This window comes from Amblyomma maculatum, chromosome 3, assembly GCF_055883805.1.
Source record: "Amblyomma maculatum isolate TAMU_Amacu chromosome 3, ASM5588380v1, whole genome shotgun sequence".
In the NCBI taxonomy this organism is placed as follows: domain Eukaryota; kingdom Metazoa; phylum Arthropoda; class Arachnida; order Ixodida; family Ixodidae; genus Amblyomma; species Amblyomma maculatum.
Window position 1 is genome coordinate 55535143 of NC_139346.1, and position 26270 is coordinate 55561412.

General features: G+C 49.8%; 1 long non-coding RNA gene across 1 annotated transcript in view; it reads right to left on the reverse strand.

The window, feature by feature from the left end:
- Positions 1-8455: 8455 nt before the first annotated feature.
- LOC146194790 (uncharacterized) overlaps positions 8456-26270 on the reverse strand; it is a 77090-nt gene continuing 59275 nt past the window's right edge. The window contains exon 3 of the long non-coding RNA XR_014705481.1: positions 8456-8693. This is a non-coding gene — a long non-coding RNA (uncharacterized LOC146194790). The remainder of the gene's footprint in view (positions 8694-26270) is intronic.

Consider the following 26270-nt stretch of genomic DNA (forward strand, 5'->3'; position numbering starts at 1 on the left):
AGCGCTTCGAGCGCTTCGAGAACCTCGGATAGGAAAGACTTTCCTCGATCACCTAGGAGTTCACGAGGGGCCCCGTGCCGCGGAATGAAATGATGAAGACGAAAGGACGCGATATTCGCTCCGGTGGCATCCTGAAGGGCTGCTGCCTCCGCATAGCGAGTAAGGGGATCGACGGCTACGATGATCCAACGATTCCCTGCAGATGTATATGGCAGAGGTCCATACAAATCGATGCCAACACGATCGAATGGTCGGTATGGGCACGGAGGATGCTTTAGTGGAGCTGACTGATGGAGAGGAGGAGGCTTGCGACGCTGGCAATTGATGCATGAACGCATATACTTACTGACGAAGGTATACATAACGCTCAAGTAAAGCGTTGTCGCAACCATTCATAAGTCTTAAATACACCCACATGGCCACGCTGCGGGTCATTATGGTAAGATGCGCAGATATCACTACGGAGGTGGCGAGGTATGACTAGCAGCCGCTTACGGCTAGCTGGCATATAATTGCGTCGATAGAGGAGACGGTCACGAAGGGCGAAATGCTGCGCTTGACGACGAGTACCTGCGCCCTGCACGATGGATAACTCGTATATCATACTCTTGCAGTCCATGCGACCAGCGGGCGAGACAGCCCGTGCGGTCTGTAACAACATCGATAGGGCGCCCATAAAAGTAGGGCCGAAATTTCTGAAGTGCCCAAACAATAGCCAAGCAATCTTTTTTTTGTCACCGAGTAGTTGATCTCGGCCTTGGTCAACGTTCGACTTGCGTACGCCACAACTTATGCATCAACACCGGATTTTCGTTGAGCAAGAACAGCGCCGAGGCCGGCGTCGCTGGCATCGGTGTGCACTTCGGTAGGAGCAGCCGGGTCACATTGGAGCAATACGGGTGGGGAGTTAAGTATCGTGCGCAATTTCGTGAAAGAGTATCGCAATCCGGCGACCAGGCAGAAAGATCTTTAGGAGCACTGAAAAGTCGCGTCAGAGGGGAAATGATGGTCGCAAAGTTCCGAACGAAACGCCTGAAATAGGAGCATAGGCCTATAAAGCTGCGTAATTGCTTGATAGATGTCGGCTTCGGGAACTCTGCGGAAGCGCGTAGTTTAGACGGACCTGGAAGGATGCCACCCTTAGTCACTAAATGCTCTAGAATAGTGAGATGGCGAGCGGCGAAATTGCAGTTTTGTCAGATTGAGCTGCAGACCGGCGTCGCTAAGACATTGCAAGGCAGTTTGAAGGTGAGTAGGTGGGTCGCGAAGGCTGATGAAAATACGACGATATCATCCAAGTAGCAGAGATATGTGTGCCACTTCAAACCGCGGAGAATATTGTCCATCACGCGTTCAAAGGTGGCGGGCGCGTTACACAGGCAAAACGGCATAACGTTGAACTCATAGAGCCCGTCGGGGGTGACAAAAGCTGTCTTGGGGCGATCGTCCTCAGCCATTGAAACTCGCCAGTAGCCAGAACGTAAATCGATTGAAAAGAAAAATTCTGCTGCATGCAAAGTATACAGCGCGTCGTCTATGCGTTGTAGCGGATAGACGCCCTTTCGTGTGATCGCATTAAGGCGGCAGTAGTCCGCACAGAATCGAATAGACCCGTCTTTCTTCTTGACTAAAACGACCCAGGACGCCCAAGGGCTACTGGAAGGCTGAATGACACCATTACTGAGCATCTCGTCGACTTGCTCATCAATAATGCGCCGCTCTGAGGCTGATACACGATAAGGGCGTTGGCGTAATGGGGCGTGCGTACCGATATAGATGTTGTGGGCAACAGTTGATGTACGACTCAAGGATAACTGCTGGATGTCAAAGGAAGCTCGGAATCAGTTTAGCAAGTCGAGGAGCTTGACGTGTTGATCTGGGGCGAGAGCACTGTCGATGGTTTTGTTGAAGGCGGTCAGAGGCGACGAAGGAGAAGAGGAAAGAGGTGGACTAAGAGCACTAACGCTGTAGGAGATTGTGTACGCACAGATAAGCGGCGGGACGGTCACAAAATTTTCTGATTGAACACGCTCGGCATGCCCTACGCACACGCCACGTTGCAATGTGAGTGGATAGAACAAATCATTACTAATGGCGAGTTCGATGCGGCCGCTTCGTAACCAAGGACGGCGCAGGGGAGGGGAAGACAGCGTCGCGAGACGAAAAGGGAAGATGGGGCGAAGAGCACTCTACAGTTTGTAGAGAGGCACAGTTTATAGACACAGTCACAGCAGATGAAGGCGGGATATCAGTAGCATCCGCAACGTGGCATTTGGCTTCCCCAAGAACGTTAGCGGCGGTCGATGCGGTGAACAGCGGTGAAAGCTCTACTTCGGCACGAGCGCAATGAATGACGGCGCGATTAGGACACAGAAGTCCCATGCCAAAATAGTGTCATGGGAGCAGTCACGGAGAACGACAAAACTGATGACATAGAGAATGTCCTGAAATGTCACTCGAGCCGTGCAGGTACCGAATGGCTCGATGTGCTGAGCAGTGGCGGTGCGCAAAGAAATCCCAGAATGCGGCAGAGCAACGTTTCTTCACAAGCGGCACAGTCTAACGTCAATAACCGACACAGCAGCACCAGTATCTACAAGCGCGAGAGTACAAACATTTTCAATGGTAATGTCGATTAAATTGTTCGGTGGCGAAGGAGGACTTTCACTTGTCGACGAAAGCGCAGTTCTTGCCTGGGGAACTGCGTCTAGTGGTTTTCCGGCATAAGCGAGGTAGACGACGACGCATCGGTGACGGCGAACGACGAAGCGCGGAGGTTGAGCGGTGGTCGTGCGAGAAATGGTCAAAGTGAGACGGCTGAGGTGGCGCACGGGGTGGAGACGGCGGCGGTGCGTAGGCAACCGGGCTCTAATCGAAAGCGTACGGGGTCGGGCGACGGCGACACGGGCGTACAACATGGCCAGGGAGACCACATGCAAAGCAAATGGGCCGGTTGTCAGATGTGCGCCAAGGCCGTGGAATAGGTGGCGCACGGCGCTGAGTGAAAAATGTGCTAAGGCGGACCATACGATAGAAAAGGTGTAAGAGGGGGTGGCCTTGTGGCAACTTCAACATAAGACAGTGGAGTGGGTCCGGGCGTCGGAACATCGTCGGCATGAATGAACGGAGCTGTCAGTGGAGCAGCATGAAGAGTAGGTTGTCGACGGGGCGGAAGTGCGTCGGCAATTTATTACTGAATAACTTGGCGTATGGTCGGAGCCAGGTGTGAGCTGGAATGCGGAACGTGTGGAATTAGAAATAATTGCCGTGCAACGTATTCCCGTACGAAGTCTTTAATTTATTGAATAAGTGTGGAGCGTACAGTGGCATCTGACATAGCCGAGATCGTAGGCTCAGGTTATCGAAGGACGATGCGTTGGCGACGAAGGTCGTCCTAATTTTGACACATCGTGACAACATCATCTACAGTACGGGCCTCTTTTGCCACTAGGATGTTGAATACACCTTCATTGATTCCCATCATGATCTGACGAATCTTCTCGGCTTCATTCATTAATGCATTTACACGGTGGCAAAAATCTAAAACATCTTCGATGTACCTAGTAAAAGTTTCGCCTGTTTGCTGCACCCGCTCACGCAAACGGTATTCGGCGCGAAGCTTGCGGACCCAAGGGCGACCGAAGACATCCACAAATCGGATTTTAAACGAGGCCCAAGTTGGAATGTCAGCCTCGTGATTTGTGAGCCACAACTTTGCTACTTGGGTCAGGTAGAAGATGACGTTAAGTTTCAGGGTGGGTGCTTACGCGCTCATACGAAGAAAGCCAGTCCTCGACGTCCTGATCGTTGGTACCACTGAAGATCGGCGGGTCCCGCTGTCGAAGCACCCGGTGCATAGAATGGAAGGGGCCGAGGGAGCGGGGCCGGTCGTGTTGGTGCTGAGGTCGGAATTCGGCGGCTGCGGAGCTCCAAGGCGAGAAAATGTAAGATAGATCCAGCGACCTCCACCAAGTGTTAAGCGGGGATCCAGACACTGGTAGCGGGCAGAACCGGAGAGGTGGTGGCTTAACTTTGAGTCAGCTGGTCCGCAAAAGCACTTCCTCTTTCTCGGCTATCTGTCCGCTTAATCGGAACTTCTTCTTTACAGCTTTAATTATTTGACCTATTAACTCCTGCCTGTTTGCAGATGAGACTACTTCATGCATTTTGAATGCTCTACACAGTTCTAAATTTAAAACTGTTTATTTAGAACAGAGCAACAAAGTTAGAGGGTATCTTAGATATTACTTAAAAGCAGAGCGGCGAAACTTTGTCCTCTTTCTCTCCTATTATTTTAATCTAATTTTTACCTCTTATCGGTCGTTGTAGTGCTGCATATAATTATAATTGTTTACAGGAAAGGAAAGGCGCAGTCTCAGTTACGCTTTCTCCTTTAAGAGTGACGTTGGATGGTATACCATCGCTCCTGTCGCGTGGCGTTCATTGGTGCGCGTTCAAGTCTGGGATAGCAGATAGCAAGAACGCTAGACAACAAGAGCACATCTCGTGGAATCTCGCGCACAGATCCAACACCGCCTAATAGGAGGCGTCGATAGATCTTGCAAACGGGATTTCGTTCCATGAGCCAAGAAAGGCTGTTCTGTAGCACATGTGCATAGTGGATCATGAAAGACTGATATGGTTCTTGATGTCCCGCTGGTCTTAGCGGCAGACTAGCGATGATCTGCGGAAAAGACGACCAGCGGGTAAGCCATCTTTTTGCAAGCCCTACTGCCGTGCTCTTTGGCAGGTAGAAGCTCGCTGTCGGCTTTTTTGTCCCGGAAAGTGTGAAACGCTGTGGTTGGCGGCTTGAAGAGTGCCCTTCGGCTGAATGTAGGCGTTTCGGGGGTTCCATCCGCAAGTTTCAGGATAGGAGACGGCGCAAAACTACTGTTCTGTAGCCCATGCGCGTAGTGGATGACGAAAGGCTGATATAAGTCGATAGATATCCCGCTGGTATCAGCGTTAAGCTGGCAATGATCTTTGGAAGGAAGACCAGCTAGTGAGCCTTATGCTTACAGGTACTGCTGCCGTGCCGTTTTTAGGGAACCAGTGGCGACTACTGAAGATAGCTTTAAAATTAAAGATTCGCACTTTTATCGAAAATATGGGGCAGGAACTTATATTCTTGACGTGGTCAGTGGGCATACTTATGGCATGAAGCAGTCTCAGGATTTATGAATAAATATCTTCAACAACCCTCTATAGGTACAGCCGCCCTGATTTTTATTAATATAGCTCGAGCGTCGACCAAACTGCTGGTCAGCGCCTTATAACGGCGATAAGCTTGCAACACAGCAAGAGTTCGCGCGCGCGCAAAAAGAAAGAGCGTTGTCTGCTACGCTGTTCCGATCATGAGAACACACTCCCTGCCATAATACCACTTCGCTGAAACACGCGAGGCAGTACAGCACATGCGCATGAATAAAATGTAACAGTGAGACGTGATGCCGCCTCGTTTTTGCCTTATACGTTGCCTGATACGTATTTTGCCTTTTTGCGAAGCAGAACGAATATAAGAAAAATAAAAAGAAGGAAACTCAGCAGTAGATGGAAACGATTGTCTAGATCACGATAAGAGAGGCACCGACCAGCTGTTTAATCGGTATTTCAGTGTCTAGACGGTCTAACGGCGGTATAAAAATGGCACCGCAGCTTTCAAACGTGCCCTTCCGCGGGGAATGCCTCCTTGCGAGTTATCATTTTTCGGTTTTTGTTGCTCTGGACCAAGGCCCACTTGTCTTAATTCGGAAAGGTCTACTCGCTCACTCCTGAACTACTTGAAGAGCAAAGACACGGAGCCAGGAATGATTGCGCTTTCATTTTTCTTTTCTTTTTTGCAAGAGGGTTGCCGCTTTCTGCATGCGTCAACTGAGCTGGAAATGGCAGTCGCCAGGTTAGGAGCGATGAATGCATTGAGAAGCGTGGGGTGTATAAGCACGTTTTTCTTGCCTGCTGCTTTTTTTTTTCCTTTATTTAGGAGAGAAGGGGGTAGTGGAGGCATAGCTGTATGGTTGAATACTTCTTCGTATTTTTACCAAATAACCTTTATTTGCTTAGTGCATTTTATAACTGAAACAAGGCATTGACTCAAGGCTCTCACAAATCAGCCTTCGAGTTAATAACGGTTAAATGCTCCTCCGGGCTGAACAACACTTGCGATGCGCTTGGACAGTGCGGGTACAAGATCCACGTCATCCTTGAGGGCATCCCATTCAATCTTCACGGCTTCCCACAAGTCGTCTGGCGAGAAATCATGCAGACTCATTTTAGACAAGTTGGACTTGAGGATGCCCCAAACATTTTCATTTATATTGAGGTCCGCTCCCTGGGGAGGCCAAGACAACGTCATGATGCCTAGTTGCTCCAGATGTTCTTTCACGGCGCGTGCAGCATGCACCGGTGACAGGTCAGGCTGTGGGTAGAAGCAACTGTCCGGGAAAGGGCCGTCCAGAAGATGAGAAAGAAGCTCCTCGTTAATAACGTCCAGGTATGCTTCAGCACAGAAGCGGCCCGATATACGACGGAGCGGACCAAGACCGCATTTAGTTATTACACCCCAAATATTTACCCTCGTCCTGCCACTAGACTTCACATTCTGAACATAGTGTGGGTCAAACCTGTAACAGTGGCAAAAAAATTATAAACATATATTGTGTGAATGGCTTCTATACAGTATTAAACAACACCCAAAGAAAATATTACAGCGACAATATACCCCCTCTTTACATGGAAGTATAATCCATCCACAATCTCAGCAAACATCTTTAAAATTTAACGGAGTATAAATAATTATATTTAGGAACCATTTTACCCGCCTTTGCTGCATCATCGATTTCTTGAACAGTGACAGCTGACTTTGATAATCACATGTCGCCCCGCGAAGCAAATGTCATATACTTTCGTAGATATAAGCCAAACATAGCCAAATCGAAAAAATGAACAATGATAAATCACCAACCTCATGAGGTCTGGCCGGTAAACTTTCTGTTGCTGGTTCCATTTTGTGCAAACCGTGGACTCGTCTGTGAACACAACATTTTCCCAGTCCTCCACGGTCCATTCAATATGGTCGCGTGCAAACTGTAGCCTTTTCTCCTTGTTAGTCGCCGAAAGCTTTTGTTTCTCGGCAGCAACTCGATTGCGAAGACCTGCTTCTCGAAGACGGACACGCAGCAAATTATCACTCACGTCCACTCCAGCAACCTTTTTCAATTGTCCAGCAGTCATCAAGGGTGCTACACAAGCCGCAGCAACAATGGCATGGTCCTCTTCTTCGGTTGTCTTGCGCTTCAAATGTCGAGGAGCTTCACGAATTCGCCCCTCGTCGCGATAAGCCTGAACTATTCTGCTTACTGTAGCCTGAGTGACTCCAACGCTCTTAGCAACTTCATTTTGAGACTTGCCGCAAAGCGACATTGCGATGAAGCGGTGGCGTTGTTCCAGTGGCACACGTGGAGGCATTCTCCGCCGAAGAGGGCGTTTGAAAGCTGCGATGACTTTTTATACCGTTCAGACACTGCAAGACTGATTAAAGAGCTGGTTGGAACCACGTTTATCGCGATCCAGGCAATAGTTTCAATGTGCTGCCATATTTCTTTCCTTTTATTTTTTCTTATCATACCTATGCATCGCCAGGCTGGCCTCCCGTAAGGCAGAAAAAAAAAGAGACCAAGAAATCACGTCTCGTGCAGTCTCACATAATAATCATGCGCATGCGCTCTACGACTTGGCGGGATTTTGCGAACTGATATTGTAGCAGGGCGTGTGTCCTCTTTTTCGGAACAGCGTAGCAGACGACGCTCTGCCTTCGTGCGCGTGCGCGTACTCTCAACCTTGTTGCACGCTTATCGCCGTTATAAGGCGCTGACCAGCAGTTCGGTCGACGCTCGCGCTATATTGATAAAAATCAGGGCGCCTTACTTTTCCGATCCTTGGGGGATTTTACGAAATTTTATGCTCCACTGTCGCTAGGTGGAGACGTCAAGACTTGCATTCATCTACAAAAAGATCCTTCAATTTTCTACGTAAAATTAGGTCTTCGCAGTAGCCGTGCCAAACGTCAAAAACAACTGTTATCAGCTTTAAATATTCTTACGTTCTGACGCCATGAGCAGAGTTGCATGACATCGGCTTGAATACAATGAGACTGTTACTATTAGGATAGTTCACTGATATATACGTTCATTTCAAGAAAAGCATCTCGTCAACAATAATTAGGTGGCACTTGTAATTTTATTACTGAAATCCTTCACCATCTGCGTGGGAGTCAATGTGCAACATGTGTTTTTTGGGTTTCGCAAAATAACCCATAAGCAAAAGGCATTGCATTGCTGTATTTAAAAGAACGCCCGGCGCTGATGGCGAGATTAACTTAGGCTGGGGATATTTCTACAGCTGGATTGAAAGATTTCGACTCATCTTTCAAAATCTCATGAAGAAAAAAATTCTTGGATAATTTAGAAATTTATTTGATACCAAACAGAGCGGTGGTTATGCGTTTTAACTCCTCTTCAAAGCCATTCTGAAGCAGTTCTTCGCATGTTTTCATTAGAACTGACGTTATATACTTAATTTCGTTCAGAGCATCAGCAGATATTACATTGTTTGTGTCAGTATGTCTTATATCAATTTGGTCCTCGTTTGGTCACTCAATCTCCAATCTTTCGAGAATTATCTTGGGCTTTGGGCTCCTGCAAACAGTGAATAAAAACTATAAAAACTCTAAGACAGATACAGGTGTAGCATGATTCTAAGACTTCTCAAGCAATCATATCGCATATCGTCGTGCTAGGCCTTCTCACGAAAAACGATATTTAGCTACCATTGAGAGAAATATTATACAAAATGCACAGAGATTGCACAAACGTAAAAGCTGGAACTATGCCAGCCCCAAGAAAAAAATGATAGAAGAAACTGAAGCTCCACCTATATAGGTATAGCATTAATGACGTTGCCTGTGGCTCCTGCTATATGTCTTCGTTCACCCCCTTGACTCTGTCCGCTTAATTACTAATCACTTTGCTCTTGCCTGTTATATCCTAAACATTTCAAGTTTATATCATTCAAGGCTCCATTCTCGGAAACTCTGGCGTCGGCCTCCCGTCATCCGACGTTGGCGTTAGGAGCAAAAACTTACGTGCATGTATCTCGCAGATGATAGCTGGCAGCTCACATGGCCGACTATTAACAGGACATAGCGTTACCAGGCATTATGTTTTGCAGAAGCTGGTAATTCGGCCTCTCCTTTCATAAGGAGCGGTGATCAGCCTACCAGAACCGTTGCATTAATTTCACTCCTAGGCCGTGCTCGCAAGTTGATATGGCTTTTTTAAAGCGTGGCTTTATGAGAACAGCCATCCTGACTGGCCATCCAAATTCCTGAAAGCTGATGCTTTTCGCATCCTCTGCCTAAAGTTATTAACGCGATGTTATAGCTGCTTAAAACGTTGAGACAGCATGGGCTATCGTTGCATCACACCGGCAATGGCTAATTAGTGATCAGCTATGTCACTTGCAGACAACCACCTTGAAGTGCCTGACCCGTTAGTTTTCGTTCACAAACGACACGACGCCAACGCAATGTTTTCTACTATAATGACTAAACGTCATGACAATAAAAGGCCAAACTGGTCAGATATTTTCTCGAGGCGATTCAACTGCGCACCTGTCTGATGCGCATTTATCACGTATAGCTTAAAAGAAATCGCAAACGTTCGTACAAGAGCGTCGCTGTATCTTCGTGGCTTTCAAGAAGTTCTAGCAGGCCAATACTGCACGAAGCCTTAGCATATCGAAAGTGCTATTCACTGCTTGGAGCCCTCCTTGCAGCGCCTCTATTAGGCGACAAGCCCATTTGGGGAAATTGCCGTATATACCACTGACCTTCTAGAGAGGGATCTACTTTGATTTAGGCAGAACATGTGCCAAATGCCCTATAAAACCTGTAGAACAACATGGTCATTTCTTTTTTGTCTTTTCGCATCTCCGCCCTTCGACAGAAGAATAAAAATAAAGAGAACAGCTTCTCATATGTCAGAAGGGCGTCTTTTATTATGAGCGATGCACTAGCTCAACAATCCACCATAATACTTGTGGGGCCCTGCGCCACATCTCTGTAGGGCCCGTGGCACGCCGCGCATTCGAAGGCCGCGCCACTTCCCAATGCTCCCGGCGCGGTTCCTGTTTCCCTCTGCAGGCTCGTTCGGGGATAACCGGTCCCGCGCGAGGGGGCTATAAAGGCAGCCACGCGCCGCCGTCTCGTTCTTCTTCGCTCCTGCTCTTCGTTCCTGCGTCTTCACTCCTGGCGCTTCTCCACGGAAGACGACCCGCAGGCTGCAGCCCCCCGGACGACGACCCCGCACAGCCTTGGACGACCCCCTGTGAGAATTAAGATGTTTGTTACACGGCCCGCTGTGTATTTGTCGTGCGCATCTCTCGGGCAGAGGAATCGCCCACAACTGGCACCCAGCTGGGGCTGAATTAGCACCCATGTGGACGATCTCTCTGCCGACATGGCAGCGCACGGCAACACGACGGGCCGGTCCTTTGTATAATAGGCGCGACACCATTTTGAGTTTAGGGCTATCATGTGTGCAGATGACGCGGAGTGTAGTATAGTAGTGTTTGTACAGTGTTTTAATTTTGTTTTAGGTTATGTACGTGTTTTTTAGTGTCGGGCGGGTTGTGTTTTATTTTTTTTTGCATATGTTAGTTTTATGAAGGGTTGTCGCCGCTATTAGCCTTTGTGACTAGCCTCTTGATGCGCGCTAGGTGGTAGTCGTACGCGTGCAGTTGTTCTGTGGCTCCCGGCCGGGCTTAGTTGTTGAGTGCAATATGCCTCCGAGAAAAGACGTGCCAGATAGGGCCGCCGCTTCGGACGCCACTGCGTCCGGAAGTGAGGTAAGAGACGCGGTAGAGTCTGCGCAGGTTACCGATGCGGCCGCCCTGATGAGGCAGATGAACGAAATATTTTCGGTGTTCACCCGTCAGATCGATTCGGTGGCTAGCGTCAACCAAGCCACAGCTGCGGCGACAGTCTCGCGTCCGCGGATAAATGTAGAGGTTCCCTCCTTTTTCGGCTACACGGACGTGAAGCCAGTCCACGAGTTCTTGCAAGAACTCGAGGATTATCAGACGGCACTGGGCTCCGCAGACAACGTGGTGCTAGCGCAGGTAATTCCCGTCGCACTTTTTGAGAGCGCGGCGCGATCGACACGCTGCCAGCCGGCCTTCCAGCCGATGGCAGACTTCACAGATCGCTTCCACGCCGAGTTCTTGCCGCCCGATTACGAGCGCCGGATGCTTGAGGAGCTAGCGTTGCGCACGCAGCACCCAGAGGAGAGCCTCCTCGAGTATGTAGGCGCAATGCAGGAGCCCTACAAGAGGGCATATCCCACGACAACCGATCTTGAACAGGTCGCGCGCGTGATGAGGCAATGCCATCCGCGCTTCAAGCCGTATTTGCGGGGACGTGGTTTTGCAAACCTCGAGGCCCTAGCACTGGAAGCGAAGGTAGTACAGGCGGATTTACTCGCTGAATTGCGCTACCCCCCAGGCCAGCCGAATCGCTAGAACCGCGATGCGCCTGGGCCGGAGGCCAAGACTCCGCGCTGCGCGCCAGAGGCGCAGACGTCATGACGGTAGGGCAGGAAAGGCCAGCGGAAGGCTCCGCGATTCCTCGCGCTCTTGACCCGTACGCGTTCGAGCAGCGGCGTCGAGCTGGGCTCGCCAGCGACGTCCGCATAGGCTCGGAGAGAGGGGAAAGACGTCCCCAACCGCTTCGTGGAACGCGGCATCCCCTGACTGCGCGGCAGGTGAACGATCGGCTTTGCCGGAATTGCAAGCAGACGGCCCACGTGACACGAGAGTGTCAAGCAAGGCGTATACAGGGAAACGCGGACCGCTGGCGGCTATAATTGGTAACACCAGCCGGTCGCCGTCGGCGGTAAAATTTCGTGGTAGCCAAGCCGGAAAATGGAAAATGTATTCCCATGCCGCGTCACCGGGCGACCGCCCCGAGGGCGCAGAGGCTTTCGTCCCCCTCGCCTGTAGAGCGCAAGTAATGTTGTCGCGCTCGAGACCTTTTATGCTAGTGCGATTAGCTGGTCAAAGCTACTCGGCACTCATTGACACGAGCTCAACTCTGTCACTGGTCGGTGATGATGTGTTCGAGGCCTGCAGTAGATGTAACATCCGTGTCCTTTCATGAGGAGGCAATAGGGGGGCAAAGCACCCTACTCTAAAACCCCTCAATAAACTAAAAGTAGCGCCATGTCAAAGCTACTCGGCACTCATTGACACGAGCTCAACTCTGTCACTGGTCGGTGATGATGTGTTCGAGGCCTGCAGTAGATGTAACATCCGTGTCAGGCCAGCCGAAAATCCTTTGAGCTTAGCAGCAGGGACGGCAAAAGCGGAGGGAGCGGTACGTCTGGTCCTGCGTTTTGAAGGCAAGAAGCGGAGGCATCGCTTCGTCTATCTGCCAGGCTTAGCCATACCAGTTATTCTGGGAAGAGATTTTCTTTCGAGCGAAGGCATTGTGCTTGACATGGGGGAGAACAGCTATCGCTACCGCCCTTTCACCCCCTCATTCCCTTTGTTAGCGCAGCCAAACAGGAATGCGTCGCCCAGCGAGCGAGCGTCCACGCTTTTGTGGCAGACAGCTCCCCCGCGACACTGAATGGTAGCCCATTAGAAGCAATTATCGCGTCCTTCTCAGGAACCTGTAGTCAGCGCCGAAGGCTCGTGGAAACTTTACTCCCGTTTTCGGATTGCTTCATAGAGAAACTAGGCAGAACCGACTTGCTGCAGCACGAGATCGAAACGGGTGATACGCGCTCTTTCAGATGTAACCCGCGGCCGTTAAGCGCGTTAAGAGACAGCTTCTCGACAGCGCCTTTAACGAGATGATTGATACCGGCGCGGTGAGACCCTCCCAAAGTCCCTGGGCGTCCCCAGTGGTTCTAGCGCCGAAGAAAGATGGTTCGGTCAGGCTGTGTGTTGATTATCGAAAGCTCAACTCACTGACGCCTATGGTTGCGTACTCTTTCCAGTCCATCGAGGCTGTGATGTACGCGTTAGGGAACGCAAGGTTCTTCACAGTCGTGGATGCAAGCAGAGGGTACCTGCAGATTGAGGTAGCGGAAGGTGACATTCAGAAAACCGCATTCACCTGTCACCGCGGGCTCCTCGAATTTACTCGAATCCCGTTTGGTTTGCCTAATGCACCGAGCACGTTCATGCGATTGATGGACATCGTGCTGGGCGATGCAAGGTTCAACTACGCGATGGAGTACCTCGACGACGTCGTGATATTCTGACAGTCGTTCTAAAAGCATCTCATTCACCTGAATGAGAATTCCGTTCTTAAAAGAATTAGACGTGCAGGTATAGCGATCAACCCAAAGAAGGTGCAGTTGGCATCAGAGTGAACCTCTTGGGATTTGTGGCTGACGATGGCACTTTGAGACCGAACGATGACAAACTGCAGGCAATTCTGAACTACCCCTGCCTGACGGACGTGAAAAGCTTGCAGAGGTATTTGGGAATGGTTGCCTTCTACAAACAATTCATCCCTAGTTATTCAGAGCTCGCTAGGCCATTGAACCAGCTGTTGCGGACAGACTCGAAGTGGGTCTGGGGCAAGGAACAGAACGACGCTTTTGTTGCCTTGGCTCGCGCGATAGCGAACACCGCTAGTTTGCGCCTCCCCGACCTGAACAAGCCGTTTGTCTTGCAGACAGATGCTAGTGATGCCGGTGTAGGAGCGGTTTTGTTGCAGGAACACGAGGGCAAGCTGCACCCTGTCGCGTTCGCTAGCCGCACGCTCACATCGGCGGAGCGGAATTACTCCGTGACCGAAAAGGAATGCCTGGCGATAATGTTCGCATTGTCAAAGTTCGACATGTACCAAGACAGAGCGGTTTTCACCCTGCAAACACACCACCAGGCACTTTCTTGGTTAAAAATGCTGAAAAACCCCGCAGGCAGACTCGCGAGATGGGCGCTGACGTAGCAACGTTACGCGTACGCCATTGAGTACCACCGGGCCAGCATGAATAGGGTGGCTGATGCTTTATCGCACGCACCGTTGAAGGCTGGCAGAAGCGCAGAAGAGGCGCAGACCAGCCTTGCTGAAAGCGGCGTCGCCGCTACTAGAGAGGAGGAGAGGACGGACGCGAGTGTCGCGCCCTGCGTAGTTAAAGGGAGAAAGGAGGCGGACAGAGTTGCCGCGCTGTGCTGCGAGAGAGGGAAGGCGCAGCAGCTGGTGGCGGCGACTAGTCGCCTGCCAAGAAGCGAGGCTGAGAGAAATCTGTCTTGGGGAGTAGCGATCAGTTGGGAAGAGCTAACTGAGGCCCAGAAAGCAGACGGTCTATGCCAGCGGGTGCTGACAGAGCTTGCGAGTAGTGCAGCTTGCACCGCGAACGCTGAGGGCAAGTACGACACGTATCTGCTGGGCGATGATGGCTTACTGCTCCGCTACATCCCCCAACTTGACGAGGAAGAGGCGATTGCATCCCCCTTCCGAGTCGTGGTCCCGAGAAAGTAGCGGAAACGATTCCTCCAGTACTTCCATGACTCAGCGCTGGCAGGCCATGGCAGCGGCAGTAAGACTTACAACAAGTTATGCCGTGTCGCGACCTGGCCAGGTATGAGAAAGGATGTGCTGGGTTACGCCCGCAGATGTCCTGTTTGCCAGGTAGCCAAGCCTCGGGCGGGGAAACCCGCTAGCCTGATGAAGCCGGTAGTTAGCAACTATCCGTGGAAAGTGGTCGCGTGCGATATCATGGGACCCCTCCCTCGCTCCGCGCGCGGACACCAATATATCCTGGTAATAATGGACCACTATTCCAAGTGGGAGGTTTTCCCCCTTAGGAAGCTTGTGTCGGAGCGGATTTGGGAGAAACTGTTGGAGACATTCACTCGTTTCGGTTTCCCTTCCGACCTGATTACAGACAATGCTTCGTATTTGACAAGCAAAGTCTTTGTTGATTAGTGTCGGGCGCTTCAAATCCGCCACAGGAAAACGAGTCCCTACCACGCTCAGAGGAACATAACCGAGAGAGTGAATCGGAATGTTAAGAGTATGCTGGTCGCGACGACCGAGCAGCACAGAGATTGGGACGCGCGGCTGTCCGAACTGGCTTTAGCCACTGCAACAACCGTGAACAGGTCGGTGGGTATGACAGCTGCTTACTTGAATTTTGGGAAAGAGATCGCTTTTTGCTAGAGAATGCCCTACTTGATGCGGCGGGGCCCGCGCGCCCTGCGCTTACACAGTATGCGGCAAAGCTCCGCGAGCGCCTTGAGGCAGCGCAGCGCGCGGCTCGTGAAAACCTCGAAGTCGCGCGCATGGAGCAAGCGGATCAGTACAACAAAGGTCGTCGTCACGTCGTTTTCAACACGGGCGACGTGGTACTGAAAAAAACGTACCCGCTTAGTAACGCAGCGCGTGGTTTCGCCGCGTCACTAGCGCACAAGTGGGTTGGACCGTTCGAAGTTACGGCACGGACTACGCCACTCACCTACCAGCTGCTGTTGTTGGCGAGCGGTGAAACCGCTGGTCCAGTGCACGTCGCAGACCTGAAAGCTTACCACCTTCGCAAGGACGATAACTGCGAAGCGGGGGAAGCTCAATGCGATGCAGCGATCTCCCCCAAAGTAAGGCGTACAGGTAGCAGCACGGTTCGCAACCGACGCTATAACCTAAGGCCAAGGTAGTGCACTACTTTGTCTAACGTCTTTGCTTCTTTCAGAATGCATTCTGATAACATTTTGCAGCAGCCAGATGAACCACCGTCGCTGGGGCGGGAAACCGCACTCAGCGCATGGTTCAAGGACGCGCCACTTAAACAGGGGGTACCCCCCTAGTTTGTCGTGGTTTGTGGCCCATCATTGTGACCAGCGCGGCCATGCGGGCCGTCTTCAACGAGCCTGGATTGGAGCCCGCTGCCCAGGCCTGCAGTACGGGCCTCAGGAAGTCAGGTGTGCCCGGGGTGGAAGCGCTTGCTGCAAAGGGGTCCCAGAGCATCCAGCACGGCGACATGTGCAAAGGGGTCAGCGATGTAGAGTAGCAGCTCAGGGCCGCTGCCAGGTGTATTCGTGGCCGAGCCCAGCTGCGCAGTGACCCCGAGGATGTGACCGCTGTCGGAGAGGGACCAGCCGGAACAGTCCCGCCATGCCTGCTGCTTCTCCCGTCCCACGGACCAGCAGAAATGGCATCCCGCCAGAGCCAGGCGACAAGCCTTCATAGTTTACGCCCACCCGGGCTCGAACATGGACATTGACCAGCTGTTGGCGGAGCCAGGGCCGGACGCTGAGGGGGGGGGGGGAGATGTGGGGCCCTGCGCCACATCTCTGTAGGGCCCGTGGCACGCCGCGCATTCGAAGGCCGCGCCACTTCCCAATGCTCCCTGCGCGGTGCCTGTTTCCCTCTCCCCGCTCGTTCGTGGATAACCGGTCCCGCGCGAGGGGGCTATAAAGGAAGCCACGCACCGCCGTCTCGTTCTTCGCTCCTGCTCTTCGTTCCTGCGTCTTTGCTCCTGGCGCTTCTCAACGGAAGACGACCCGCAGGCTGCAGCCCCCCGGTCGACGACCCCGCACAGCCTTGGACGACCCCCTGTGAGAATTAAGATGTTTGTTACACGGCCCGCTGTGTATTTGTCGTGCGCATCCCTCGGGCAGAGGGATCGCCCACATACTGCAGTTCTAAATCTTACAAAAAATTGCAGGAAGACGCCGATGCAGAAATAATACATAGGAGCACAAACAATGTCACAAGAAGAAAGCAACGGCATATGCATTCATATATTGCAGAGTGCAGCAGGAACAGGGAAACTCTTGCAAGCACTGCTACAGACCACAAGATAATCAGCAATTTATTGTCGCGTCTATTTGTAGCAGAACTTTACGTAAGCGATTAATCCTAATTCATCATTTGTATATTTAATGGTACATAATGTGCGCCTTCCTTGGATCTTCTTTCATTTGTACATACCAATATCTTCTCTCATTTGTACAAACCATCGTCATCGTCCCGCCGCGCCTGCTCCGGCACGCGCCTGGGTTCGCCATCGGATTAAACGTTTGACACTGCATACCTTGCCTTGCCGTCACAACCTTGCCGTTTCGACCTGGCCTTCTTTCATAAGTACTGTAGGTGAAACTCGATCCACTTGTTGCCTTGTGCCCAGTCTCTCGCTGGAGCTACGTTCCGGTCACCGTTTGGCAACAGCCACCATCATCATGTCAACCGAGAGCAAGCCCGACCCGGCCGGACCCACTACTTCGGCTGCACCGCCACCACCGACTATGCCCACACGACCACGTGACCCACCGCTTATCTCTGGTCGTCGCAACGAAGACGTAGATGACCCCCTTGACACCTATGAACGCTGCAGTGCCTACAACCGGTGGTATGATGCTTTAAAATTCCTCAACTGTTTCTTTCTATCTTATTGAGGTCACCGGGAATTTGTTCATCAACCGCGAACCCCACACAACTGACTGGCCAACCTTCATGCAGCAGTTCCGAAAGTACTTCGCCGAACCGGCTGTTCGGACTGAGATTGCCAAGAACAAACTTGCTTCCCGCCTTCAAGGTCCAGATCAGTCATATGCGTCTTAAACACAGGCCGAACTTGTACCCTGCCGTCGTATCAGTCCCACCATGCCAGAACCTGAACGCGTACGCAATGTCGTGAAAGGAATCAATTATGTTGCTTTTAGCACCATAGGTGTTGTGTTGATTATTACGCCCTGTCTGCAGTCCTCCCGATTGCAGCCCGGTTTCGTTACTAGCCCGACCTTAGGCTGACATCGATTTATCAGCACTGATTCGAGCGATAATACGCCACGAGCTCCAAGCATTCAATCCTTTCTGCCGATACAGGTACGATCATTCTTCTCTGCCGTCTTGTGACGCGGGCTTCCGCAACATCGTTAAAGAAGAGTTAGCAACTGTCACCCACCCTGTCGCACCTGACCCTCCTGCACCTTGCCCAGCAGCACCGACTTACGCTCACGTTACTGCATCCCCTCTTCATTTTGTTCCCCCACTCTGACAAGCACCACCCTGCAACCATATGAATGCCATGGGGCTGGCTCATGCTACGCCACCCTATTACGTACCTTGGCGCCCCTCCCGACCAGTGCGCTACTACTGTGGAATTCAAGGTCATACAGCCCGCTTCTGTCGTCAACGCCTGAAGAACAAGCGGCGTGGTTGCAATGACTTCGAAAGTGACATACCTTCATGTTATCAGAGACGACCTTTCCCAGCCCACCTCGCTGATCCTCTCCACCGCCGGTATCCTCGTCTTAACCCAGTGGGGCCCATGTAATCCAACGCCGGTCCCCTTCCCCATACCGCCACTGTTTCACCACTTTGACCAACAACTCTCCCTGTCCTTCATTCAAAAACCTAAGCGATGCAGTTTCAGGAAGTGAAACGGCACTTTGCGAACTTACCAAAAGTCCTCCTCATCGCCCGTACAATACGATTTTTGTTTCAGCTGAAGGGTTGCCGGTCGAAGCTTTGGCTGCAATTTTTGTTATTCATGCTAATTTATGCCACAGTTTGTGGAAAGTAATAACACCATATGATGAGCCTGAACTTCGTGGAGCAAATGACGTACTTATGCACCCTTCAACAAAATGTACAGTTCGGGTTTGTTATAGACGGCGTCCGCCACCATGCGCAGTTTGCTGTGCTTTCATCTTGTGGGTATCTGGTGATTGTTGGATAGGATTTTGTCAACCACTTCAGCGTTGATTTCTTGTGGCGACCGTGTCATCTATATGACATAGAGTGATTTTTCATCTGACTTTTTTGGATATCATTCCCTCGTTGCAGCAATTGATAATGTTTGCTTCCGTAGCGCGAAACTCTTACCGTTGTTTCCGAACACATCACCGACTAATCGCCCCATCTCATCCTCATCTTGCGCCTGTACTCGCCTTCCCATCAAGCCTTGTACGATTCCGCAGCAGCTCAGAGATACTGGCTGCCACAACCACTTCCCGCGAATTCCTTGTATTGACTAAAGGAACTTCCATGCCATGCAGAGTGGGTGCTCACCCTACGTCCATTATGGTGCTCACCGCCCCGCTGCCTCAGCAACGTGATTTATCGCACGCGTTTCTTCCCGTTTTGTCAAAAAAAAATCAATCCAAATCTCATGCCACAGCCACGCTAAGAATTGCTGGAATTGCTTCAATCCCATCAAGCCATTTCTGATGCCCCTTCCCCACCACTAGGACGGACTAGTGTTGCACACCATCGCATCATTACTGTAGGTAACTCAATTGTACGCCGACGGCCTTATCGGTTTTGTCTCTCGGAACGAAAAGTAATTGAAGAAAATGTCAATGATATGCTCCGTCGCGATATTATTCATCAATGAACAAGCCCATGATCCTACCCAGTAGTATTAGTTCAAAAAAAGACGGATCGGTTCAATTTTGTGTTCATTATCGCGCACTCAACAAAATGACCCACAAAGATGTCTACCCGATGCCGCGAATTGACGACGCCCTTGACTCTATCCCAAGCGCCGAATATGTCTAGACTTTGGACCTCTACTCATGTTATTGGCAAATACCTATGCACAAGGATCACAAATGAAAACCCGCTTTCGCAACTCCTGATGGACTTTACTAGTTTAATGTTATGCCTTTTGTAGCGCACCAGCGACATTTGAAAGAATAATTGATACTGTACTTCGTGGCCTAAAATGGAGAACCTGGTTATGTTAATTGGACGACATTGTTATTTTTTCGTCAATTTTTAACGGCCATCTCACGCGCCTGAATGTGGTCCTCATGCGTCTTACTTCAGCCGGTCTTCAGCTCAACACAAGAAGTGCCGCTTTGCACAGACAGGAAATTAATATAATGGGACATCTGATTAGCCATGATGGCATTCGTCCAGGGACTAAAAAGGTCGTCGTGGTCTTAAACTTTCCTCGTCCGCAACGGAGTGTAGATTTGCTCAGTTTCCTCTGCCTGGCGTCCTATTTCCTGCGTTTTTAAAGCATTTCGCAACTATCCTTGATCCACTTCATAAACTATTTAAAGCGCGCAGCCCTTTCGGGTGGACGCAACAGTGGGACACTGCTTTTAACAACCTAAAACACGTCCTCGCATTAAATACCGTCCGTGGCCACTTCAGCGACAGAGCTCCTACTATCCTGCACACTGATGCCAGTGATCATGGTCTTGGCTTTGTACTTCTGCAGAGCGATGCAACTTCGCGTGAGCAAGTGATGGCCTTTGCCAGTCGGACCATGACTCCAGCTGAGAAAAACTACACCATTACCAAGCAGGAATGTTTTTCGTCATCTGGGCTGTTCAAAAATTTCGGCCTTGCCTATATGGTCGGTATTTCACAGTTGTGACCAATCGCCATGGTCTTTGCTGGTTGTCTTCGCTGAAAAATTTGACAGGCAGACTTGGCCGTTGAATTCTACGCCTGCAAGAATGCCATTACGATGTTGTTTATAAATGGGGTCGCCAACACCAAGAAGCTGACGCTTTTTCTCGCTGTACACTTTCGGAATCAGCCTGCTGTTTTTCTTCGCAATGCATTTTCACCTCTGAGCACAGCCGACCATCTCTACCCCCTACGCTTATCACAAGTTTCTTTTGACGACTCTGAGAACAAACACGCTCTCCGCTCGCACCAATTAGCCGATGCATACTGCCATCCCATCATCGACCGCTTATCAGCTCTTCGAACCCGCCCAATCCTAGGCTTCGCAATTACAAGCTCGAAAATTGCATACTACGCCACTACGTATATTGCGCTGATGGAACTCGCTGGCTCCAAGTCGTGCCGTGTGTGCTTCGCCCACGTATATTGGCGGCTTTCCACGATAACATTACTGCAGGTCAACGTGGTTTTCACAAAACACACCACCGCTTGAAGCGACGATTCATTCGCCTAGCCTATCTTCTAACGTAGCTAAATACGTCGCTTCCTGCCATTTGTGTCAACTTCTCAAACAGCCGACTTCTTCACCCGCTGGCCTCCTATAGCCTTTTCGCTGTCCCTCCCCGCCATTTGACGTTGTTGACATCGACTTATATGGTCCCCTAGCTCTCTTCACTGGGGATAACTATTGGATTAAAACAGCTGTCGACCACCTTACACGCTACGCTGAGAAAGCACCTGTACCGACTGGTTTCGCTCACGAGATAACTAATTTCTTTTTGCGATCAATTGTATTGCGTCATGGCGCTACTCTGGTGCTCCTAAGTGACCGTGGGATGGTCTTCTTATCGACAGTCGTTGCCGAAGCTCTCCATGCGTCATCCACCATCCATAAGACAACCTCAAGCTACCATCCCATGACTAACGGTCTGACTGAGTTATTTTATCGCATCCTATGGGATATGATATTCATGTACATCACACCGGATCATCGAAATTGGAACACTATTATATTATTCGTCACATTCGCCTCTAATGCAGCATTACAAATCACTGCCGGTTACTGTTCATTTTGTCTCGTTTTTGGCCGTCCTCCCACTACAAAGCTCGATAAGTCCTTCTCCTCTACGCCCGACTACTCCTCATCAGTACCTGCCCCGTTCTTATCCCGTTTACCCAGATGCCGTCATCTTGCCATCCTCAACACGGAAGCGTGCCAGGAAGACCGCAAGAGTCGCTATAATTCTACGCATCGTGTGGTTTCTTTTCGTCCTGGTGACGAAGTACTGCTTTATACACCACTGCGCCCCCCTGGCCTTAGTGACAAATTTCACCGCGCTATTTTGATCCATACAAGGTTATCAGCCAAGTGTTCCCAGCGAACTACCTAGTCACACCTGTCGATCCTAAGCCGATCGACGCCACCGTGGATCTAAAATTGTTCATGTCTCTCGCTTGAAGCCGTTTGGGCGCCGCGGTACATCAGTTATTTAGGAGCGGCCAGGCTGGCCACTTTCGACCCCCCAGGTATTGTTTGAGCTCTCCATGTATCTTCTTTCATTGTTACATACTATGATCTTCGCCTGTCATTTGTACAAACCATCATCATCGTCCTGCGGCGCCGGCTCCGGCACGCGCCTGTGTTCTCTATCAGATTACATGCTTGACAGGCATGCCTTGCCTTGCCGTCTCGACCTGGCCTTCTTTCACAATAATTACACTTAAGTTATTTTGTAATATAAATGGTTATCTTTCAAATAATACCATTGCGGGTAGTTCCAATACTTTTTCGGTAATTAATTACCAGTTACCAATTACTTCAATGCAGAACTAGCTAAAGGGGCGAAGCGTCTGTGGAGATATAATTGTTTCAAATTTTAGGCTGCGCGACAGGGCGCGTGGCTGCTTCTCATTTCCACTCTTCGAATTCTTCGTTCTTGGTATAGCTTCTGCTGGCATGGGATGAACATTCTCGAATAAAGGCCAATTCGGTGTCTAATGAAGGACGAGGCCAGAAACTCGAGCAGCATTTTAAGCATTCAGGCAAACATGCCTACAGTTCCCTTTTACCAGCGCGAACGACTAAATGCGGGCTTCATAGAGGATGCTTGTTTGGTTTGTAAGGTTCAGCGTCCTAAAGCAACATAGGCTACGAGAGACGTTGTAGAGATGTGCTCCGGAAATTCTGACCCGACATTGAGTTTTTTTTTAATGTGTACTGATATCCACGTGCAAGTGTATAGAACACGTGCGCCTTGCTTTTTTTGAAAAAAAAATTGAGCTGCCGCCGTGGCCGGAATTCGATTCCGCGTCCTTTCGTTCAGTCATCGAGTACCGTCACCACTCAGCTACTGCCTGCCTCGGGTCGTAGAGAATGTAGAAATATGCAAGGAAACACTGAGTAAGTATGAGCCAGTGTCCAAGCCTTTCGTACGCTGTAACAGCTCTCTAATCTACAGGGCTTATTTGAAGAGGAATGTTCAGTGTAGCGGGCGAAGCCTTCGGAATGAAACGTTGAAATATCATTGCCGTCAACCTCAAAAACAACTCGTCTTCAATGTTTACCGCTGTAAAAGAATGGAAACCGCGCATGTTAGTTGCAGTTTCAGCGAGTTCGTGTTCTGAGAAAAAAAAAGTGTTTTGAAAGGCACACACTTTGATGATGGAAGGTAACGCAATTGTAATCCCCGGCTGTTCTGTATTTATCTGTTAGCGAGAAAGAAAGAATTCCAGAACGTAAAGCAGATAATTTAGCCGACATTTAGGATTCGCTCACAAGCTACTCTTCCTAGGAGAGGAAATTGGGAAAGCGAGACGAAATAAAAGAGGTGTGGAAAATAAAAGATATAAAAGTAGGGGAAGATAGACTGCGGTCATTAATGGCGTACTAACGTGCTTCGTAGAGAAATGTTAAAAATAAACGGATGAGATGCATAATTCTAGATATGGCTTTACAAAGTTCCAAGCGTGAACATGCGCGAGAATGGCCCGCAAGAAAAAAGACGTTCATAGCGTAAAACATGCTTGAGGGGAATATGCGGCTTGCACTATAGCTTGTCGAGAAGTGCAATGACTTCTAAATCTGCAAACAGAAATTTCATTGCATAATTCTGTTGCTAGGTCAGGTTAAGCGAGCTGAAATACTGTACAATGTTAGAGGCTCTAGGGGAGAGCTTCGCCATGCAAAATTCATGGTACGCACGCTCGTAAGTATACATTTACCGTCCTTCCTTTTACTGCCCACGTATTGAGAGTGCGCCGTTTTCACTTGAAACATGACTTGTCATCTACCCCGTTCTCGCACTTCGCCAGTCACCTAGGACATTCAACCAAGACATGGTTCAGTTTCAGTCACACCGCAGTTGTCAGAATTCGGACTGGTTGTCTCACCGAAATGGTATTGCAAGCCATGTCCAAATGCAGTGTTCATGTTACTTTTCCGGAGCCGTAATGAACCGCTTTACTATGCTCCATATCAGAAACAGTGTTTCTATTTGTAAACGGGTACTTATTTTCTCTAGCGTATACAAGTCTGACTCGCAGTTCCAATTTATGTGCCAGTCAAAAGGCAACCTTAGCACACCGGCAGAGACTGCCCACCCACATGCCTGCAAAACAGCTTGCCTGCCCCCCTGTACCTGCCTGCCTTCCTGTGCTTGCATGCCTTTGTCCTCCCGTCTGTGTCTAAACGCGTCTGCCTCTAGTTTCTCTGCCTGCTACCAGCGACGCCTGCCTCTGAGTGCTTAGTGATGCTTTCCTGCCATGCCGTTCTTCTATGCCAGCTGCCTCCGTATTATGTACATTATTGACTAGAGACCGATTTCATTCCCATGCATATTCAGTGCATCGAATTCAAATCATTTGTACATATGAACATGAATCGAACATTGACCATGCGGTAAATTTTGTTTCCTAGCGCTTATTATACCTGTTTTGGACATTTGTGCCTTTCTGTTGCTATCTCTTTCTTTGAGGCGAAAAGTATCCCTTTTACCGAAACGTGGCATCAATACATTACCGTTTTGGTTTCGAATCGATTTCTGGTTGGAGTATTTTCGCGTAGCAATATATAAAACATTCTCAGTTCACTGTAAACGGTATTGTGTCAAGATCGGCTGAGTGAATAATGCTAACCAAGTGAGCAGAAACGGCATGCAACAATTAACTAATTTCTGCAGTTTCACCGCGGAAGGTTGTAGCTTTCGTGCGGTAGAGTGCCAATAACCCTGTTGGTGCTGCTTTTTAAGAAGTACATGACGTTAGTTACACGTTCGCGAATATGTTTGCTAGAATGTACTACTCATTTTTATAATCTTCCATCATGCCATAGCCGGATGTTATTCTCATAAAATTGCATTTCACCACACTCCGGTTTCAACATGTAACACTCTAAACCTGGAGGAGTCGCGCTTGTACACGACCGCGTATTTGCTCATTCACATAAAGAACATTGTATGGAGACTATTATTCCGGCACCAATCTCGCTTCATATCTTCGGAAACAAATCATCTTTGGCGCCAATGTTATTCCTTCGAGCCTTCAGAAAAACAGTTCCCTCTCTCTTCGTCAATATGAGGGACCCCCGCTGGGCTTCCCACTAATTTAAATCACAAAGTCTCTAAAGTGTATTTATTCGGAATAAAACCAAAACATTTGTGAAGTTTAATAATCCTGTTGGTGCAAACCTCACGGCGAAACTGTCTGCCGTGTGGAGAGGTGACCACATAGCTGGTATGTTTATTGGAGGCATTGCAGTTCTCCAAAATTTTTTACGCCTTACACCTCAGCCCTTCACCGCCATTTATTCATGGCCTGCTGTTACTTTATGCAGACTGGGTTTGTCAAACTTTGGGTTTGTCAAACTTTGCTCATTAACCTCTCGATGTTAGTATGCTCCACATGCTTTGCTTCTCATGCCATTAAGTAAATTTAGCACATTAGTATACGAACGTTTATCTCCTATGAAAGAAAAATTGCGTTTATTGCGAATTTTCGCCTCCGGAGCTATTACCTGAACAAAAACGATAAACAATGGCTGCGGCTCAGCACAGCTAATCCTGGATATGCAAAACAAATGCTTACGTCTCCATGGAACCAATTAGTCACAGATGCGCATTCGGCCAACCAAATGGTGCGGTTGACGACCATTCGTTCGTTCATTTCCTCGCTCACTGTCATTGTGGCTTTCGCAGATTCGGACAAAGCCGCCTTAGGCGTTCTGTGAGCCGAACGGCTGGCTATTTCTCAGTCTGCAACGCTGGCTTAGCGCGCTTGGCATTCCGGACCCTTTCCAGTGAGGCAGCTTTGCGGGCTGTACCCACCGGCTGGTTAGCCGCCGCTAACCGACTACGGCTTAATGCCTCTAAATCTTGCGCAAAGCTCAGAAAAGACGGCCCGGCATATCTCTCCTGCATCGCCAAGCGCTTACTCACTTGACTGAGCGGAGCTTCTCTTAGTCAGGTGCGCGGCGAGTCACATGGTCAGGCGGATGCCCCTAGTAGAGTATAAAAGAAACGTTTGAGTGAAAACGACGCGGCTAAAGGGAAGCCTCACGTCGCCACATTCTGGTGAGCAAAAAAAAAAGCGCCGGTGTGCCTCACGCAGCTGATGCACTTTCACGCATTACCTCCATCGGCGTGTCTACATCAGCTGTGAACCGGGAATGTGAATTCGGAATGTCTTCGTGACCACACCATGCCCTCCGCATGCAGCTCGTGCCTGATCCGCTTCTGACCGGATTGCTCTGGTGCGACATGTCATCGGCTCTACCTCGTCCATTCATCGCGGAAGCCTTTCGTCGTGCCATTTTTCATTCACTTCATGACATCTGCCATCC